The sequence below is a fragment of the Phocoena phocoena genome, chromosome 14 (assembly GCF_963924675.1).
Source record: "Phocoena phocoena chromosome 14, mPhoPho1.1, whole genome shotgun sequence".
Taxonomy (NCBI): Eukaryota; Metazoa; Chordata; class Mammalia; order Artiodactyla; family Phocoenidae; genus Phocoena; species Phocoena phocoena.
This window is the reverse complement of record NC_089232.1, coordinates 31,533,275-31,545,156: the sequence shown is the minus strand read 5'-3', so window position 1 is coordinate 31,545,156 and position 11,882 is coordinate 31,533,275. Positions and strand designations below refer to the sequence as shown.

Sequence of the window (11,882 nt, the reverse complement as noted above, 5' to 3'; positions counted from 1 at the left end):
TGTATATATGTCAGTGCTACTCTCTCACTTCATCCCAGCTTCCCCTCCCCCACCATGTCCTCAAGTCCATTCTCTACATCTGTGTCTTTATTCCTGCCCCGCCACTAGGTTCATCAGTTCCATTTTTTTAGATTCCATATATATGCGTTAGCATACGGTATTTGTTTTTCTCTTTCTGACTTACTTCACTCTGTATGATAGACTCTCGGTCCATCCACCTCATTACAAATAACTCAATTTCATTCCTTTTTATGGCTAAGTAATATTCCATTGTGTATATGTGCCTCATCTTCTTTATCCATTCATTTGCTGATTTAGGTTGCTTCCATGTCCTGGCTATTGTAAACAGTGCTGCAATGAACACTGTGGTACATGTATCTTTTTGAATTATGGTTTTCTCAGGGTATATGCCCAGTACCTACTTACATTTCTGGCATGAGTCTGATTTGACCGGGGTGTGTTTTTTGTTACAGCTGGTAGAAAAATTATGTCTCTATGGATCTGCCTAATCTGGACATTTCATACAAATGGAATTGTACGATACAGGCATACCTCACTTTATTGTGCTTCACAGATATTGTGTTTTTTATAAATTGAAGGTCTCTGCCAACCCTGCATCGAGCAAGTCTATTGATGCCATTTTTCCAACAGCACTATTTCTTAATTAAGGCTGTTTTCTCAATGTTTAATTTTTTTTAGACATAATGCTATTGCACACTTATTAGACTACAGTACTGTGTAAACATAATTTTTATGTGTACTGGGAAACCAAAAAATTCCTGTGACTCGCTTTATTGAGGTAGTCTACAACTGAACCTGCAGTATCTCCAAGGTATGCCTGTATGTGGACTTTTGTGCATGGCTTCTTTCACTAAGCATGTTTTCAAGATTCCTCCACGTTGTATCATGTATCAGTACATCATTCCTTTTTTATGGCTGAATGATATCCCATTGCATGGCTATACCACACATAAATGATCTTGTGGCATCTACTAAGTTCATGCTCACATCATCCTTCTAGTTAGTAGAATTCTTGATATTCTGGTGTTAAAATATCCTTTCAATCCTGGGTCATGATAATTATTCTTTTAATGAATTGCAAGATTCAATTTGCTAGTATTTTATTTAGAATCTTGGTATCTTTTTATAAATGAGCTTATTATTTTAAATTTCTTCTGCTTTTAAATTTAGTTCTGATGTGAGTTATGCTAGCACGGGAAGAGTTGGATAAGGTAGGAAATATTTGTTCCTTAAAAGTTTCATAGAATCTAATCATAGAGTTATAGGATCTGATTTCTTTTAGGAAGTAGATCTTTGGCTACCGTTTCAGTTTCTTCTATGGATATTGGTTTATTCAATTTTTCTATTTCTTCTTGGGCCAGTCTAACAGACAAACAGTGAAGTTTACGAAACAGCTTGATGACATTTCACAAAGCAACACACAGGTCAAGAAATACAAAATTGCCAATATTCCAGAAATCCCAAAAGTGATTCCCCCTAATCACTACTCTTTCTGTTTTGAAAGATAATTATTACCTTAACTTCTGTGATAATTATTTCCTTGTTTCTCATTGTAGTTTTTCTCCTAAGCATGGAACCCTAAGCAGTATAGTTTGGTTTGACCTGTATTTAAACTTTATATAAATGGAATTATATAACATGTATTCTTTTTTTTCTCATTAAACTTTTTTAATGGGTCTCAAATTCTGTGAGAGATTTTTTTTTTCTTTTTTTGCGGTACGCAGGCCTCTCACTGTTGTGGTCTGTCCCGTTGCGGAGCACAAGTCCGGATGCGCAGGCTCAGCGGCCACGGCTCACGAGCCTACCCGCTCCGCGGCATGTGGGATCTTCCCGGACCGGGGCACGAACCCGTGTCCCCTGCATCGGCAGGCGGACTCTCAACCACTGCGCCACCAGGGAAGCCCTCTCTGAGAGATTTTTGGTCAAGTTGTTTCCATTAAAAAGTACTGATTTTAAAAACTAATAACTTAAAACTGCCACAAACAAAACAAATGGTCCACAAAACATTCTCCTTTCCTTCTGAAGGTTTTACAATGCATTGTTATCATTAACCAGTCTTTTGCTATTAAACTTAAATGTCCAATTGAGACAAACAGTTCTGAGACCATTCTTCCACCACTGATTAAGAGTGTGGTGGCAGGTATTGAGGATAATATTCATTTAGCCTTATGAGCTTTCTGCGTAGACTTGGTGACCTTGCCAGCTCCAGCTCCCTTCTTGTCCACTGCTTTGATGACACCCACAGCAACCGTCTGTCTCATGTCACGAACAGCACAACAGCCCAAAGGAGGATAGTCAGAGAAGCTCTCAACACACATGGGTTTGCCAGGAACCATATCAACGATGGCAGCATTATCAGATTTCAAGAATTTGGGGCCATCTTCCAGCTTTTTCCCAGAATGGCCATCAATCTTCTCCTTCAACTCAGCGAACTTGCAAGCAATGTGAGCTGTGTGACAATCCAGCACACGTGCACATCCAGCACTGCTTTGGCCTGGATGGTTCAAGATAATCACCTGAACTGTGAAGACAGCTGCTTCCATTGGTGGGTCATTTTTGCTGTCACCAGCTACATTGTCATGACGAACATCTTTGACAGACACATTCTTGACATTGAAGCCCACATTGTCCCCAGGAAGGGCTTCACCCAAAACTTCATGGTGCATTTCAACAGACTTCACTTCAGTTGTCACTTTGACTGGAGCAAAGGTGACCACCATGCCATGTTTGAGAACACCAGTCTCCACTTGACCCACAGGGACAGTGCCAATACCACCAATTTTGTAGATGTTCTGGAGGGGCAAACACAAGGGCTTGTCAGTTGGGCGAGTTGGTGGCAGGATGCAATCCAGAGCTTCAAGCAGTGTGGTTCTACTGGCATTGCCATCTTTATGGGTGACTTTCCACCCCTTGAACCAAGGCATGTTAGCACTTGGCTCCAGCATGTTGGAATGGTTGTATGTTGACACCATTCCAGCCAGAAATTAGCACAAATGCTACTGTGTCGGGTTTGTAGCCAATTTTCTTAATGTAGATGCTGACTTCCTTAACAATTTCCTTCTATCTCTTCTGGCTGTAGGGTGGCTCAGTGGAATGCATTTTGTTAACTCCAACAATTAGTTGTTTCACACCCAGGGTGTGGCCAGAATGTAGGCCAGAAGGGCATCCTCACAGGTCTGCCCATTCTTGGAAATACCTGCTTCAAATTCACCAACACCAGCAGCAACAATCAAGACAGCACAGTCAGCCTGGCATGTGCCTGTAATCATGTTTTTGATGAAGTCTCTGTGTTCTGGGACATCAATGATGGTCACATAGTACTTGCTGGTCTTGAATTTCCGTAGGGAGATATCAATGCTGATACCACTCTCGCGTTCAGCTTTCAGTTTGTCCAAGACCCAGGCATACTTGAAGGAGCCCTTTCCCATCTCAGCAGCCTCCTTCTCGAACTTTTCAATGGTTCTCTTGTCTATCCCATCACACGTGTAGAGCAGATGGCCAGTAGTGGTAGACTTCCCCTAATCTACGTGTCCAATGACAACGATGTTGATGTGGGTCTTCTCCTTTCCCATTTTTGCTTAGGTTTTGCTTAGGTTTTTAGGACACTCGTGTCCTGGTGGCAAACCCGTTGGGAAAAAAGCTAATATATATTCTTATGGATCTGGCCTCTTCTACTCAACAATATGTTTTTAAGATTCACCCAGGGGCTTCCCCGGTGACGCAGTGGTTGAGAGTCCGCCTGCCGATGCAGGGGACACGGGTTCGTGCCCCGGTCCGGGAAGATCCCGCATGCCACGGAGCGGCTGGGCCCGTGAGCCATGGCCGCTGAGCCTGTGCATCCGGAGCCTGTGCTCTGCAACGGGAGAGGCCACAACAGTGAGAGGCCCATGTACCAAAAAAAAAGAACATGTAATCATATTTTTATTGGGTATATTCTTATAAATGGCATTGCTGGGTAAAAATTTATATGTACCTTCAACTTTATTAAATACTATAAAAAATTTTCCAAAGTGTTGCACCAATCTGCAGTCTTCCAGCACCATATAAGAGTATCTGCTGTCCACATCCTCACCAACACCTGGTAGTGCTGGTCTTTTAATTTTAGCCATTCTGGTGGGTATATAATGATGTCTGGTTACAGTTTTTATTTGCATTTCTCTAATTATTAGGGATGTTAAGTATCTTTTCATATGTTTATTGTCCATTGGATATCCTTTTTTTTCCCCAGAAGCATCTGTTCAAATCTTTTGCCCATTTTTCTTCTGGGTTGACTGTCATTTTCTTATTGGTTTATAGGATTTCTTTATGTATTTCATACATGAGCTCTTTGTAGGTTACAGGTTTGCAAATATTTTCTGCATATTCTGTATCATTTAATAAATGGAAAGTATTTATACCAATGTTAAATTAATCTCAACTTTATCAGTCTTTTTCTTTATGATCAGTTCTTTTTGTCTCCTATTTTAAATGTCTTTCCTTGCCTTTAATGAGGTTTTAAATTTTAATGTACTCAAATGATCTTTTTCTTTATGATTAGTACTTATTAAAAATCTTTTCTTATCTTGAAGTCATGAAGCTCTTCTTCCTTTAGAAGCTTTATTTAGCCTTTTACATTTAAGTCTATGATACATCTAGAATGAATTTTTTAATGTACCGAGTTTTCCATTTTTAATATTTGGTTAAACAAAATACATCTTTTGTAAACAAACTCAGCACAAGGCCAACAAAAAGAAAAGCATGAAAAACAAAAAGCCCAGGGTTGCCCCTTACTGGGCATCAGGGTCAGGCTTGCCCCCTTCCTTAAAGGAAGTGGGGCTTTTTGCCCTTGGGCATCAGCATGGGTCCCTGTTCCTAAGCACCAGAACTGGATATGAACAGAGAAACCAGCCCTGAAATGTTTAAGCATCTTTGCATATCCCTTTGGCTCATGGACTCCAAGTGCATGGGGATGGAATGAATTTTCATGTATAGTATGAGGTAGGTGTCAAGTTTCTCCACATAATTTATTCAATGCTCCCAGCACCATTTATTGAAAAGATTATCTTTTCTTTAATGCTTTGCAGTGTCTCTTTTGTCATAAATAAAATATCCACATAGGCATGGATCTTCTTATGGATTTATACTCTATTTCATTGGTCGGTATGTCCATCCTTGTGACACAATTATTTATAATATATGTAATGTACAGTAGAGTAAGTCCTCCCACTTTGTATTTCTTCAAGATTGTGTGCGTTATTCTAGGCCCTTTGCATTTCCATATTATCAAGTTTCAAAAAAGAATTTTGGCTAGATTTTGTTGGCTACCAATTTTTTTTAAAACCCTCTATTTGATCTTCTAAATAATCATTTGAATATTATTTCTTGGTTTCATGAGTTACACATCAGCAAACATATATAGTGTGGCTGCCTTAGGTAAAGTAATTGACCAGGTTCAAAAATATCTCTGATATGAGCTGAATCACTCATCTTGACAAAATATGTTGCCTTAGGAAACTGCCTTCTTATGAGAGTCATTCCTATAGAAGCACCTTAAATTCCTTCCTCTCAGTAAACCCAGTAGTAATTGTCCTCTCTTTCCAGTCTCCAGAGGATGACATAAATAGCTGTAGAACTAGAAAGGAAAATGAGTAAAAGGATACAAATCGTTTACAGAGTAAGACTTTACAGGTGCAAAATGTAGCTACAAAATTCTTATTCAAAGTATGACAGTTCTCAGTCCAGAGACTTATTTTCTTGGGTTCTCAATTCTTTCGTCCATTTCCTCTTTTCACCCTTGTCTTTCTCTTCTTGCCTCCAATATTTTCTTCAACCCAAGGCTTTTCTCCTTAACTACCCCTATTGCTTGCCCTCCAGCTCTTTGTATCTGTGTATCGGCAGAAGCACAGAGGCTCTCTTTTCTAAATATTAAAGGCATGCCTGACTTCTCAAGATTATCTTCCCAAGTCACTGAACAAATCTCAAGAGCTGTTGCATATTTGAGAGTACATACCTGGGAAGCAGTTCCCCAGAAAGCTACATGGCAGTCTTGCTAAGTACTTCACAGTTCTGAGTCCCATTTTAAACAGGAGTGAAAAACAGCCTGAAGTTCAAGGGCAGAGCTGGAATTACAGCTCAAAGCTTTTGGCTGGTCTGCTATGCTATTGACTAACCCACCTGGTTATTAATGGTATCACAAGTCATGCCTCAGTCTAGGTGAGCATGTAAAGGAAGCACCAACCACTGTGTTAACCATTTACCTCTTTATGAGATGTTTTTTCTTGTTTAACTAAGGCTTTCCATATCAATCTTGAAAAGTTTGGAAAAGTATCGAGAATCTCAACACCAGCCATAATCTTACCAGTTAGACAGTGTTACCCTCATTGCTTTGGCATATACTTCCAGGCTTTCTTAATGCATAGCTGATATTATACATAATTTTATTTTCTGCCTAAAATTATATCAAAAGCAGGTTTCTATGTCTTTACATTTTTAATATTAATAAATAGCTGTAAAATATTCCTTTGAATCGTAAAGAAGTGAACAGTTTCCCTTTTATTAGATTGTAACTTATTTCCAATTTCATCACAATTGTAAATAACATTGATGTGAAAAACCTCATGAATGACTCTTTGTCTGTATTTTGGGTTATTTCCATAGGCAAAATATGTATCTGATAAAGAACTTGTATCTAGAATTTTTTATTTTTGGTCACGCCACGCAGCTTGCGGGATCTTACTTCCCCGACCAGGGATTGAACCCAGGCCCTGGCAGTGAAAGCGCCGAGTCCTAACCACTGGATCTCCAGGGAACTCCCTATCCAGAATATTTTTTAAAACCCTTACAAACCAATAATAAAGACCAAACAACCCATTTTTTAAAAAATCGAAGTATGGTTGATGTACAATATTATATAAGTTACTGGTGTACAATAGTCACACTTTTAAAAGGTTATATCCCATTTATATTATTATAAAATATTGGCTATGTTCCCCATGTTGCACAATATAAACACGTATAGCTTATTTTATACCTAGTAGTTTGTACCTCTTAATCCCCTACCCCTATATTGCCCCTTCCCCCTTCCCCCTTCCCTGTCCCTACTGGTAGCCACTAATTCATTCTCTGTATCCGTGAGTCTGCTTCTTTTTTGTTATATTCACTAGTTTGTTGTATTTTTTTAAATAAACTTTATTTAATTTTATTTTGGGGGGCTGCATTGGGTCTTCGTTGCTGCGCGCAGGCTTTGTCTAGTTGTGGAGAGTGGGGGCTACTCTTCGTTGTGGTGCGCAGGCTTCTCATTTGTGGTGGCTTCTCTTGTTGCAGGGCTCTAGGTGCGTGGGCTTCAGTAACTATGGCTCTCAGGCTCTAGAGGGCAGGCTCAGTAGTTGTGGGGCATGGGCTTAGTTGCTCCGCAGCATGTGGGATCTTCTCGGACCAGGGATCGAACCCGTGTCCCCTGCATTGGCAGGCGGATTCTCGACCACTGCACCACCAGGGAAGTCCCTGTTGTATTTTTTAGATCCCACATGTAAATGACACCATACAATATTTGTCTTTCTCTGTCTGACTTATTTGACTTAGCATAATACCCTCCAAGTCCGTCCATGTTGCTACAAATGGCAAAATTTCGTTCTTTTTATGACTGAGTAGTATTCCATTGTGTACGTATACCACATCTTTTTCATCCATTTAACTGTCGATGGATACTTAGGTTGCTTCCATATCTTGTCAATTGTAAGTAATGCTGCTATGAACTTTGGGGTGCATGTATCTTTTCGAATTAATGTTTTTGTTTCCTCAGATGTATACCCTTGGAATGGAATTGCTGGATCATACAGTAGTTCTGTTTTCAGTTTCTTGAGAAACCTCCATACTGTCTTCCACACTGACTGCACCAATTTACATTCCTACCAATGGTGTACAAGGGCTCCCTTTTCTCCACATACTTGCCAACATTTGTTACTTGTGTTCTTTTTTTTTAATTGAAATATAGTTGATTTACAATGTCGTATTAGTTTCAGGTTTACAGCACAGTGATTCATATATATACTTTTTCAGATTCTTTTCCCTTACAGGTTATTACAAATATATAGTTCCCTGTGCTATACAGTAGGTCCTTGTTGGTTATGTATTTTATATATAGTAGTGTGTGTATGTTAATCCCAAACTCCTAATTTATCCCTCCCCCTTTGGTAACCATAAGTTTGTTTTCTATGTCTCTGAGTCTCTTTCTATTTTGTAAATAAGTTCACTTATAGCATATTTAAGATTCCATATGTAAGTGATGTCATAGATATCTGTCTTTCTCTGTCTGGCTTATTTCACTTAGTATGATAATCTCTAAGTCTATCCATGTTGCTGCAGATGGCATTATTTCATTCTTTTTTTGGTTGAGTAATATTCCATTGTATATATATACCACATCTTTATCCATCCCTCTGTCAATGGACATTTAGGTTGCTTCCGTGTCTTGGCTATTGTAAATAGTGCTGCAGTGAACACTGGGTGCATGTATCTTTTTGAATTATGGTTTTCTCTGGATATATGCCCAGGAGTGAGATTGCAGGATCACATGGCAACTCTATTTTTAGCTTTTTAAGGAACCTCCATACTATTCTCCATATTGTCTACACCAAATTACTTTCCCACTAACAGTGTAGGAGGGCTCCTTTTTCTCCACACCCACTCCAGCATTTATTATTTATAGACTTTTTGGTGATGGTCATTCTGACTGGAGTGAGGTGATACCTCATTGTAGTTTTGATTTGCATTTCTCTAATTAGCAATGCTGAACTTTTTTTTCATGTGCCTGTTGGCCATCTGTATGTCTTCTTTGGAAAAATGTCTGTTTAGATCTTGTGCCCATTTTTTGACTGAGTTGTTTGTTTTTTTGATATTGAGTTGTATGAGCTCTTTCTATATTTTGGAATTTAATCCCTTGTCAGTCATATCATTTGCAAGCATTTTCTCCCATTCTGTAGGTTGTCTTTTCTATTGGTTTATGATTTCCTTTGCTGTGTTTATTTGCATTCTTTTTGAGGATAGCCTTTCTGACAGGCAAACAACCCAATTTTTAAATGGGAAAGAAAGTGGACAATTCACCAAAGAAGATATACTCAAGACAAATAAGCACATGAAAATATACTTAACAATGTTAGTCATCTGGGAAACACAAATTAAAAGGACAATGAAGTAATACTACACATCTACTTGAATGGCTAAAATTTTTTTAACTGACAATGCAAAGTGTTGGCAATGATAAGGAGCAACTGGAATTCTCATATTTTGCTGATGGGAATGAAAATGATGCAGTCCCTTTGGAAAATAGTTTATCAGTGTTTTATAAAGTTAAATTACACTTACCATACAACTCAGCAATTGTCTTCCTAGAAAGGAAATAAAATTCTACTCCCCCCAAAAAGGAAAATATATGTCCACACAAAGACCTATATGTGAATATTCATAGCACTTAATTCATAATAACCCAAAACAAAACAATGCAAATGTTCATCAACTGGTAAATGGGTAAACAAACAATTGTGATATATCTATACAATGCAATATTTCTCAGCAATAAAAATGAGTGAGTTATTGATACCTGCAACAATATAGATAAATCTCAAATGCAATAAGCTAAGAAGCCAGACACAAAAGACTACTATATGATTTCATTTATATGACATTCTAGAAAAGGCAAAACTGTAGTGACAGAAAGAAACTTTTTGAGGTAGTGGGAATGTCTTGATTGTTGTGATGGTTACATGACTGTACATTTGTTAAAACACATTAAATTTGTGTGCTTAAAATGAGTGAATTTTTCTTGTATGTAAATTGCATCTCAATAAGCAGATTTTTAAAATAAGGAATGATTCTGAGTTGTTGTTGTTTTCCACTTGGGCAGCTGACCTGAAGTAGAACCCGAGAACACATGGGGAAATTCAGAAAGAGAAGTGGGACTTGAGGGATGCGGAGGATGGTATCAGGATAATGACTTCTGGTTTTGGACGTGTTAATGAGGTTGAGTTAATGAGGGCACAGAGAGAGAAAAGAGACATATAGAAATGAGAAGGAAAAAAAACTCATATGCAGTAAGAAAGAAAGCATAAAATTGAGAAAAGGACAGATGATTATTGTACATAGGCTTTTCTGTGTTGCCTGTTCTTGTCTCAATTTAATTTCTTTTTTTCCCTCTTTATTATCTTGGTGTTTCCTTTTCTCAGGGGTTCTTACACACCATGTGTGACCATTCTGTGCTTCCAAAGTCTCCCTCTAAACAGACCACACACACATCAACAATAACACAACCAAATGAGAACAATAGGTGGACAAAGTAAAGCAAAAAACTCCAAGAAGCTAAAGATGTTTAGCTCCTGCCCTAACATGCATTGGTAGGGAGGGTTCACTATTGGTCCTTCACATTCTACAGGGAGAAGCCACAGAAAAGTACCAGGTTATTTGCCTTGAGTTTAAACAGTGGAATAGGAAAAGAGCTTTAATAACTCCATTAGGACCTGGGCCAAGGACTTTTCCTATGGGTTTGTTGTGAATAACTAAAGGTTAATGATGGCATTTTTCTTTCAACCTGGGGGTGGCAACCACACCAGTCATGATCCTAATTGAATCCAACTGGGAAACTCCAAAAATTTTCAATAACAAATTTGCCATGGTTCTGGGCCTTTCATTCTGTATCCACGAAAGGCAATGAAGCTTTATTTTTATTTCCATCCTACAGTTGAGGAAATTAAAATTTAGAAAAGCAATGGAATCTACCCACTCCCTCATAAAAGGGACCAAAGGACAGATGTTCGGGGCAGTTTGGCATTTTGTTTTTAGGAAAGGCAGACCAGAGCTTCTCAGGCTGTTGAGGCTTGGGTTCTCCACGAGTTGTCAGGAGAGCGCTTAGATCCTATCCACCTTCTCTGGACCAGGTTTGTGGACTGCTATCACATTAGTAGCCATGGTTCAGAGAAGGACAGGGTAGGACTATTTGGGGTCATCAAGATCTTCTGAGAGAGCCGATGAACAGAGCGGCTTGGCTTCTGCCCCAAACACATATCAAGATGCTTCTCACTCCAACTTTACTCCACTTAATACAATATCACATGGCTAGAGAGTGTGCGAGCCGGGGGGTGAGCCCAGATTCTGTCTAACTGCAAAGCCTTGCTCTCAGCCGTCATACTCTGCTGCCTCCTATCCTTCTCGAAAATCTCCAGTATAGGTATTATTATAGGTAAAAAAGAAAAAGGAAGAAAAGAAGGGAGAGAGGGAAGGGAGGGAGGGGGATGTCCTCTACTTCTGTTTCCATGTTTTCATAAAGAACCTTCCAGTCTGCTTTTTAGAGGAGAGCACTATCTCCCACCCCTGCCACTCATTCTCCCCAAGGAAGGAGCCATTTGCCAGAATGATGAGATTAGGAGAAAGGTCACTCTTACATGCGGCAGCAAATGTTTAGTAATTGGCTTTGGGATGGGGGAAGAGCCCTGACTTGCAGCACAGGCCAGTTCCCATGGTGTAAACACCTCCACCATGGCTGATTTCAAGCTACTGAAGTAAGGTCAACTAGTTTGCAAAATTCCTGAAAATTGAACACTCAGCTCCCATGAGCTGTTATGTGGGGCACCAGCACACCAACACCCACGTAACATGGTTATGTGGGCCTCAGCTCCGTGCTGTTAACAGACCCCAGATCTCCTCCTCTGTTGCTCCATTGCTTCCACTTCTTCCCGAAAAGCATCACCTGTTTCCTTGGGGCACCTAACTCTTTAAGGAGTTTGGGACTTGGGGAAGTTCAGCCTTTCTCTCTCTCCTTCTCGCTCTCTCTCTCTCTCTCTCTCTCTCTCTCTCACACCCACACACATACATACACACAATTAAAGAAAAGA

At 39.4% G+C, this 11,882-nt stretch overlaps 1 pseudogene; it reads right to left on the bottom strand.

Moving 5' to 3' along the window:
- Positions 1 to 2,177: 2,177 nt before the first annotated feature.
- On the bottom strand, positions 2,178 to 3,593 carry LOC136133461 (elongation factor 1-alpha 1 pseudogene; annotated as a pseudogene).
- Positions 3,594 to 11,882: the final 8,289 nt, after the last annotated feature.